This window comes from Phasianus colchicus, chromosome 1 (genome assembly GCF_987193195.1).
Source record: "Phasianus colchicus chromosome 1, bPhaCol1.hap1.1, whole genome shotgun sequence".
Taxonomy (NCBI): domain Eukaryota; kingdom Metazoa; phylum Chordata; class Aves; order Galliformes; family Phasianidae; genus Phasianus; species Phasianus colchicus.
The window spans coordinates 188,926,364-188,937,161 of record NC_143436.1 but is presented as its reverse complement, the minus strand read 5'-3'; positions in this window follow the sequence as shown (position 1 = coordinate 188,937,161).

Here is a 10,798-nt window from a genome sequence, read left to right as displayed (position 1 = left end):
GCTGGCCAAGTGCAGCTCATATTTACACCAGATTTATGCCAGCCGAAGAGGGTATTGTGGCTCATATTTCCAAGCAGTATTCACAGCCCCCAGGATGGAACTGGTTCAAATCCTCTGCTGTATATACAGCTCCCACTGCAGTTGCTGGAAACTTTATCCATGTAATTGTATCTATGCAACCAATTATAAAATTAGACTTCCAAACCAAGATTTCCTCTGGACTATTTGGGCAGTGCTTAGCTGACAAACTGTGCTACCCGTAGAAGTTCTACATATTTGAATAAACACATTGAAAGTAATAAAAACACTATCACAGCTAACTCTAAAAGGATACACTACTGAAATCCTACTGAGTGGCAAGAAGAAACGTGTTCCTTCATACAAGTACCCCCTGTTCTACTAATCTGGAAGATTCACTGACAAATCAAATTAAAGCAGAGTCCTGGAAAAGGTCTTTAAATCATGACAAACATGAGAAGATTCTGTGAGAAATTCTGAGGAATTCTATGATTCTATAAGATGCAGAATCGAGAGAAAAAAAACAAGTTCTAGATGAACCACATATCTTTGATTAGATATGTATGGTCTCTTGCATGAAGAAGCAGAATTTGTTTCACATTTTTTCAGCTCTTGAAGGACAACTTACAGTCATAAAGTATTCGTAAAATTTCTGCAAGGGAATTGCTTTCTTTGTGGCCATTCTCAGCAGAAACTGCTAATCGATGAGGCTGCAATGTCTTCTATCAGATCTCAAAGGAGTCCTTTTTCCCTCACCTGTAGGAATGTGCTTCCCATTAGGGCCAGAGATCTTCATGGCTATAGTCCTGAAGCTGTCTCTGCTTTTCCCTGATTTGCGGGGCCAAAAAGGCATTGCACTGCCTAGATCTAAGGAACAACCACATCAGTGGTAGCACCATAATTCCCTTATTTAATTCCCTTATTCCCTAATATCCCCTTATTCTCCAATAGAGAACATCAGCCATAGGCCTATGGAGTTAAGAAGAAGTAAACTGTTCAGCAATGCTCATGTTTGTGAAGACACCGCGTTGAGACCACAACTGACTTGAGAATCTTCACTGAGCATCGTGAAGTATGGAATATAAATTGACTGCAGGTGTCAGAAATGGAAATCACCCGTACACATCTCATGAAGCATGAATTCAACAGTGCTCAGTCTTTCTATTGGAAGCATTGTACAAGACAAACTGATATCCTAAACACTCTTCTGAAGTACTGCACTGCAGATAGATTTTGTCCCAGCTTGACATTCTACTGATTATCTAATCTTCCAAAAACATAACTTCATGAATCCCTGAACTATGAATTTTAACAAGCAGGCAGAGATTAACAACTTGTGATGGTATTTTCAGAAATAATAAAAGTAACTAAAAAAAAAAAAAAAAAAGAATACCGCTTCTTTCTCTCCTTCTCTCTCACTTTCTCACTTTCTTTCCTCTCTTTCTCTCTTTCTCTCTTTATTTTGTTCTCCCTTTCTGTCTTTCTTTTTTTTTCTTTCCTGCATAATTGTGCAGGAAAAAAAAAAACAGACAGAAAACAGCCACTTCAATTTCTGTATTATCTAGAAGCTGGGAATCTAAACATTGCAAATAAACTAATTTATTTCCAATCATTTTATTTCAACATTTTTCTGCTAAGTCTGATTTACTGACAACAGCAGTTATCCCTACAGTTATTCTTCTTGATAGAAAATACATTACTTACCTTTGTAATATAGTGCACGGAGTTTAATATAATGCTATTGAAGCAGAGGGCACCTGCAAATGAACCAGATGTTGTTAGAACATGATGATGACTGAGCAGTGTACTGTTGCAGGGCTCTATTCAACTGTTATCAGTTGGACAGAACATCTGGTGCTGGGAATTCATCAGCCATTCTTCATCAGCACTGTCTAACAGGCTGGTCTAGGGGTGATTGTGAATGCCAGTTGGTTTTCCCTAGATTCCATGGAAATGACAAGAGGTACATGAACTATAAAGGAGGAGGAAAAATATTGCAGGCCTATGAACAAAATAAAAAAAGAAAGGCAAACACAACAATTGCCAGAGGCAGGAAAGAGACAGGTTAAAAGCATAAACCAATTTCATATGTTTTAACATCAGAAAATCTAAACTTATATGAGAATATGCAAACTCATTGTATTACCTCCTCTTAGCAAATTACAGCTCCACAAGCAGCAATATAGAAGCATCCCCATTATGGCAGACTTGGGATACTCATTTATTTTTACCTCTGTAAAACTTTTATTACTGCAATCTATTCTGGCAGCCTCATAATCGCTGCCTTAGCAAATAGGCCAGCACCATTTGCACCTCTGCAAAATATGGAAAACAAGCAAGAGGTAATTCTCCTGCTGAGTATGCTCATGTCCTTGAGCAATAAATTCCTTTCTTGTCCTCTTTGGTAATTAAAGAAGGCATCAGAATTAGCACATTGTATCTATGCCCACTTTTGACTGGAAGAGCAGCATTACCTTTTCTTCAACCATTTGGCAAACTGCCCTATAGAATGCAAAGGATATGCTACAGGGACTCCACTCACAAACCAATCCCACAAAATCGATGATTGAAGCGTTCATTGCTAATCATTAACCATCTCTAGGAATTCTGGTCTGCTTTAGTGCTCCCTGTCAGGGGAAATCAGACTTTTAATGTTGAAAGTCATTTCTTTATTTAATAATTGATGCTCCTACATCACTACTTCCTCCTAAATTAATAGCACCTGCACTGCCTAACATAAGAAGTTTTTTAAAACACAGCTAGCCAAGTACAGAATCAGCGAGCAGAGTCCTCAAAACTGAAAAATACTAAGTGAGACCAGCTCAGTTGCTGCAGTGATTTGTTCAGCCCATGCAGCAGAATAGGAAAAACAACAAAACTGCCCAAAAGAAAAAAAAAAACAAAACTTTACAAATCCAAACTTTCTTTAATAGGAGCACTTATGGGAAGCTGTGCTCCTTGTTAGAAAAGATATCTTCCCTCTTCTTTCTCAAACGCAATTTCATCTTTTCTAATGTTATCAGTTCTCAGCTCCACGCACTGCCACTCTAGAAATGCACCAGCTTTGTTCTTTCTTTTTGGAAGTTTTATACGTGCCACATGGACTAACCCTTCTACTTTTAGCAGTGAACTGCTACTACTGATCTGTGCTGATGCAAAGGCCTGATTATAAAAATCTGACCTTTTTTGACATGTCAGTGGTAACAGACCTGTAAGACCAGCAGCACAGCACAGAGTACAGCTACAAAGCCCCAGATCAGGTAGGCATAAAGTCTCGAATTCACCTCTGAAGTTATCTGCTATGGAAACTATATTTGGAGCACTTCCTAATGCTCAATTTTAACATTGTGTGACAGGCATACAATGACCTGTCACATCCTCCAGGGTATCATCTCTTTTACAGTCAAGAAGTGTTTAAAAATACTTCATCTAATTCTGTGCAGAGTCTGTGCATAGAGTCTGTGCGAAGCCTTTGTAATTCTGTGCTCCTGTCTTCTTTTGTTAACCAGAAATTTGGACTAAAAGCTCACTGAAAACACCATGGTATTTTCTTCAGTTAGCTAGCATATCTCATTCCTACCACTACAATTATGAATTATGAGTTAGGTTATCCTGTATCAATTTTATGCTGGACCACTGACACAGATCCATGAATCAAAACTAATTTTTAAACAGAAATTCTGACTGTTTTGCTGTCCCTTATTTTATCATATGTCTTTGCACAAAAGCAAATTTCCTAGAACTTTATTTTTCATTCCTTCCATTCCTATTTTCCTCCCTAGCAGTGTTCAGCACATCAATAGATTTTCTACATCTATATTCTATAAGCAGGTTTTCTTTTCCTATCTGTTTCTCAAACAGTCAGAACTACGAGTGCTCAGACTTTCATCACTTTTTCATCTTGATTCCTTTTCATTTAGCTACAGAAAGCTTACATAATGTAGAGTGCTCTTCTCCTTTAGTAGAGTAATACCATGACCAAAACTTCCTACTAGTGTTTCAGGGTAGTGGTATTCCATTTTTGGATGACTGCATGTTTCCAAATGGTCGACTTTATTTAGAGTGGTTCTGCTTTAAGCACACTTCCCACATTGTTTAGAGCATCCTTTCCATGAGTGCTCATTAAACAAGTAAATCAGTTACCCTGTGCTTCTGCCACTTCCTTTTACCATCCCAAAGACCAAACACTGCTATTCAGCTGCAAAACCAAAGAATTCACTGCACTTCCAAATCTGTAAATTTAGTCAGGTGTTTGTTCAGTCCAGGAAAGGGATTTTCCTTGGACACATATGGTGCTCTCTGCTAACTAGTTTTGCATTAATAATGAGAGCTCCAGATGCATCTCCAAATGTAAGCAGAAGGCAAGGATCACCTCCCTCAACCTGATGGCGTTGCTTTGCACAGAATATTAGCTTTCAGTGTGACAAGGGCATATTGCTGGCTCACATATTTGACATTCTTTAAGCTGTTGTAATTTAAGTTTAATTCCACTTCAACATTCATAAATAGTTCCTTTGCCAGTTTAGGTTTGCAGCCCTTGGCATATCCGTAGCACAGGTCTCCACATGTCCATCAGCTGACTCTCCTCAGCATCTAGCTTCTGGCATACTTTGGCTAGTTGACTTTCCACTGCATGTCCAGGACTTGCATCATTTCCAGGACAAGCTGTTTCCTTCACTTTTATTTGGCTTGGTTGTCTTAGTTTGGCTGTTAAAATGTGCTTTCACCCTAGTCATCTATTTGTGTTACAATGCTGAACTAAGCAACAAGCTCTCCTTATAGCTTTTCCTCTAAGTTGGGACATCCTGGCCTCTGCCCAAATGGCCCTCTGCCTAAGCTGTCTTACCATGACAGAGAAGAATTTTCTAACTATGCTTTTGAGCTTGCACAGACATTTTGCAGTTATTGTTACAACAAAATTGTTCAACAGAATGTCATTTTTTCTGTTTATTACAGTAACAAAAACATAATGACCGTTGTATTATGAATGTATGTTGACTATTTGTTCAGCATAACATACCTTGCTAGTACCGAGGTTACCTCCCTGACCAGAAAGAGAAGAAAAATTGAAATCATGAAAAATCTAGGTGACAGTATATGTTTGATGCTGCTGCTGCTTTATAAGCACCTAAACCTTCTTGAATACAAGGGATGAAGACAAATGAGGGCAGTTTCCTGGTCCACAGCGAACACACTTCCAGCAGTTTTCTAACCCATTCTCTACGCTTCTAAACATGGATTGATTCTTTCAAGTTTGTTCCTTTCTTCACAGCAGTTTATATTATATACACCAGACACCCTCCAGAAAGGTATGCTATACTGAACTCCTTTACATCTTCTTCTATTTGGTGTGAATTAAGTGTTTAACTGTCTTTTATAACGATTTTACATGACAGACAATGATTTAATAAAGTTTGTCTGTTCTTTAATCTCATGTACATAATTGTTTAATAAAGAAACTCATGTACAAAAGAATAGATGCCTTTCTATCTCCTCTGATTTGTCAAATAAACATTATTTTTTTACACTGATATTTCTCAAGCACAGCATCAAATCTTCTCTAAATGTACAAACAAATGCCACGTGTTTCTAAGATGATTCAGATAAAATTTTTGCTTTCCAGCAAAATCCTGTGCTGCTGAACTCAACATAGGTGTTTTGTTTCATCCAGAGTATCAAATCTATCTTAAGGGAAGCAATGGTAAAATCAGTGTATCACCAATCACACAGGTTATCTGTCTTTTAGAGTGGCTACCTCAGTCAAGCACACCCAAGCACAGTAATCCTGCTGATTGATGCTAACAGCTTGTTTAACAGAAAATGACAGCTACTTCATACTTCACTTAATATCTTCTAACACACAGAAGTCTCAGCTTCACAAGGGTGTGGCGCAGCAGAACCTGACTCCAGATACGTTGAATTCATAAGGTAATTGATACATCATCAGGGAATGACTGACAATCTTATCTGGAGCATCAGATTTTGATGAAATTCAGTGGCAGTTGGTTTGACTGATTAAGCACAGCTTCACCTATGCTTGCATTTCAATTTTCCACATGCATGAATCTGAGAGCATTCCATTCTGTCAGACTAAAGTCTATATTCTACCAGCTGTATCTCTTCCAGGACACCTCTCTACATGTCTGGTATGTAAAGTCACTTAATTTTCCACACAGCAATCCAGTAAGGATGTAGATCTACTGGAGAAAGTTCAGAGAATAGGGGTAGAAAAAAGGCAATGGAAGAAAGGGGAAAAAAATTGAGCTGCTTTCTTCAGAGAGGGAAAAATAAGATATACTGACATTTCAATATGTTAAAGTACACTGGCTTTTTGAAAACATAAGAGATAGCCAGAAAAAGATAATCTCCATGCATGCTGTTAGTAAAACCGGTATCAGTGAGTTACATTACAGCAATAGAGATTTCAGCATCAGAAGTGAAAAGCTTCCTATCAGTATATCAGTATGGATAATTTACAAAGCAGGAGTAAGGTTCACAGGCGGGTGCATGTGAATCTCCCAAAGTTCAATAAAGCCAAGCACAATGTCCTGCACCTAGAATGAAGCACAATTTCAAGCACAAATAAAAGTTTGGGGATGAGTGGATTAGGAGCAGCCCTGAGGAGAACAACGTGGAGGTACTGGTTGATGAGAGACTCAGCATGATCTGGCAATGTACGCTCACAGCCCAGAAAGCCAACAATATCCTGGGCTTCATCAAAAGAAGCATGGCCAGCAGGTCAAGGGAGGTGATTCTCCCTGTAAGTTTGGCTCCTGTGAAACCGCACCTGCAGTGCCGTGTTTAGCTCTGGGGCTCCCAACATAAGAGGGACATGGACCTGTTGGAATGGGGCCAGAGAAGGTCATGAGGATAATCAAAGGGCTAGAGCACCTCTTCTATGAAGACAGGGTAGGAGAGCTGGGATTGTACAGGCTGCAGGAGGCTCCACAGAGAACTTATAGTTGCCTTCCAGTACTCAAAGAGTACCTGCAGAAAAGCTAGGGAGGAACACTTTATCAGAGAGTGCAGTGGTAGGACAAGAGATAACAACTTTAAACTGAAAGAGGGTAGATTTGGATTCGATATCAGGAAGAAGTTTTTCACTATGAGGATGGTGAGGCACTGAAACAGATTGTTCAGAGAAATTGTGGATACTCCATTCCTGGAAGTGTTCAAGGGCAAGTTGGGTGGTGCTCTGGGCACCCCGGTCCCATAGAAGCTGTCCCTGAACATGGCAGGGGGATTGGAACTTTAAAGGACTCTCTCAACCCAAACCCAATTCTATCATTCTATGAAGAAAGGAATTAGTTTTTAATAAAAGCTGTTGGGAGCTCCATCACAGAACGGAGAACTTGTTGGGTAGGCATTTTTTAGAAAAAGAAATATTCACTTCAGGTATACCTAAATCTTCATCTTTCTCTTCTGCTTCTTTCCAAATACATTTTTTATGATCTAGTCCTCCCTTTAGGTTAAGAGATGCAGCTCTCTCCATTTCAGAAGGCACTTAGACATCTGCCTATGAATTCTGATGACTTCCAACATTAGCATTTTCAAATAATAAAAAAGCATTTCAGTTGATGATTCATTGTTTGGTGTTTAAATCATAGATTTTTCTATGGCTCTCAAATGCAATTGCAGCCTCTCTAATATGGTACTTTTTTACTTTTTTTTTTTTTCTCTTTCTCTAGATATCTCCATTGATTGAGTTGAAAAAGATAGCTATGGAGTGGCAGCTAATGACTCTATTTTGCTATATATATATATCAAATTGAGTAAGGGTCGTGTGGCAATTAGATTTTAGCAGTCAAGCCACAAGATTTTGATTATTCTCATGGTATTTCTTATGCTTATCTGGCTTGCCAAATTCTTTTGATGCACGAGATTCAGATATATCTCTACTGAAATTCTTTTGAGGGATAACACAGATAGAAAAATGAATAACTGTTTATGGACTTTTCTGATATAAAAATTCCAAACTGCCAAGAATAAGGCTGCAATGATATATTTTTCTTGTTCACTTGGTAACATTTCATTAACATAACATTTTGCTCTAGCCACTGAAATGATTGCTGTAGAGTGCTATCAGCCATTAGCTCTATCATAGAATCATAGAATGGCCTGGGTTGAAAAGGACCACAATGATCATCAAGTTTCAACCCCCCTGCTATGTGCAGATCACCAACCACCAGACCAGGCTACCAGAGCCACATCCAGCCTCCAGGGATGGGGCATCCACAACCCCCTTGGGCAACCTGTTCCAGTGCCTCACCATCCTCTGGGTGAAAAACTTCCTCCTAATATCTAACCTAAACCTCCCCTGTCTCAGTTTAAAACCATTCCCCCTTCTCCTACCACTATCCACTCTCATAAACAGCTGTTGCCCCTCCTGTTTATACACTCCCTTCAAGTACTGGAAGGCTGCAATGAGGTCTCTCTGGAGCCTTCTCTTCTCCAAGCTAAACAATCCCTGCTCCCTCCCTCTTTCCTCACAGGAGAGGTGCTCCAGCCTTCTGATCATCTTAGTGCCCTCCTCTGGACCCGCTCCAAAAGCTCCACGTCCTTCCTGTACTGGGGGCCCCAGGCCTGGATGCAGTGCTGCAGATGGGGCCTCACAAGAGCTGAGTAGAGGGGGACAATCACCTCCCTCTCCCTGCTGGCCACCCCTTTTTTAATGCAGCCCAGAACACAGTTGGCCTTCCGAACTGCAAGCACACACTGCTGGCTCACATCCAGCTTCTCACCCACCAGGACTCCCAAGTCCTTCTCTGCAGGGCTGCTCTCAAGGAGATTTTACCCCAGTTTGTATAAATACCTGAGATTGCCCCAACCCAAGTGCAGCACCCTGCACATGGCCTTACTGAACCTCATTAGGTTCTCAGGGACCCACTTCTCCAGCCTGTCCAGGTCCCTCTGGATGGCTTCCCTTCCTTCCAATGTATTGACTGCATCATTCAGCTTGGTGTCATCTGGAAACTTGCTGAGGGTGCACTTGATGCCATCATCTATGTCACTGATGAATGTAAGTCAAAGTGTATTTTTACTAAAGGGCAGAAAAATGCTTCGTTATAGAAAAGAGTGCATTCTGCTGTACCTTACACAGCTTATCCTAGTGTTTCAGTCCTGCAATTACAGAGTTTTCTGAATACTCAATAATTTAACACTCCTAATACCCTGCCTCTTCAACAATGGAAACTACCTGAGTTCTCTGCTTCTCTTAATATCATGGAAGTAGAGTGTAAGATTACATAATTAAGTTCTACCTTTTTCCAGTATGTGAGGCTGGAGATCTGAAGATCTAAGAAAAATTGCATTATTTTTTTTTTTTTTTTTTTTTTTTACATGAGATAGTGAACTTGGAACAAGTACTTACACATCTTAAGCAACAGGAAGATACCCATTTAGAAGTACATGGAGTGAAATGCAAACTATTAAAGATTTGTTATAGATTCTGATTCTATGAATTGCACCAATTAGCCAAGGATTGATTTTCCAGGGCAAGCAGCTCTACAGAGCATTTGTCCTGAAACATCAATATATTACTGCTTATTCAGTGAGTGATGAAGTTTACTTGCCTGACAGAGCATTACTGGTCTAGCAGGAAACACATCTCGCCTGTTCTCTCTGATGTGAAGAAGGGCCATAAGCAGTGGACAAATGTGACAAATGCAATCCATAATGGCATTGCCATTATCAGATTATCCCTGGTTGTTGGGTTGTTCACGTATGTCTCTTGCACAAGTGATTGGAAAAAAAAATGCTTCAGATTAACCTGTGTGATCCTTTCTAACAGCACACTTCTGTTTTCCTGGCAGAATTTCCCTACTTTAACATTGTATTTATCAAACACAATAGAAAGACAGAGCCCATCTCCTTGCACGTTCTCTCCCTCTCACCTCTCTCCCCAAAAGTCACATAAATTTACGTCACCTGCTCTCAAAAGTCTTCAGAAATGATAATAAGCCCTCCTGTGAGTAGTCTGCTCCTGTTTTTCACTCATGAGCTGCCAAATAAAGCCATTCCAGATCAGCTCAAGGGTCCTTGCAGTCCAGGATTTTACTTCCAACAGCAAAACAGAAGAATGGAATAAAAAGACAAACACACAGTAGTAATTCTTCAGACCACATTCACTGGCTGTGATGAATTCTGGCTTAGGAAATCAGCATTCTTCTGTATACACAACCTCAAATTCACCTGCAAGGGATAGATTCTATCTATAGCATAGTAAAGAAAGTCTATAATGAAGTCTCATTGTACAAGATTCAGTCTTCAAATACATATCATAGTGAATATCAGCTAAAATTCTTCCAAGTTAATCAATTTAGTTTCAGATTTTATCCCATTTCACCTATCCCCAGCATTATCACTTCCTTTACATTGCCTCTAATAGATTTCAGTTTGCTGGGTCCAGGAAAGCATTCAAGTCCTACCTTTTGGAAATTTGGCTGTCAGCAGTAAGCTAAGAGTAAATTATAAGTTTTTATAATGGACTCACTTCAAAATATTTCTGTTCCCCTCCTTTGTTTCAGAAACGGTAATCTAAAAGCAGTACACAAAGAAAACAGGTGACAAAGGCATGAAAAATCACGTTGCATTTATTAGAAATATCACTTGAGTGCCTTTTAAAAATGGTTATTTAATTAACATTGATCTCATGTCTTCATCTTGTGGATGAGCATCTCATGATTTTTTTTTTTAATTCTGATTTGCCTGATTAATCTCTGCCTCTTGTAAAGATGAACCACTTCAGATGGCTTTATTCTGCAGCAAACAAGAAGCTAGA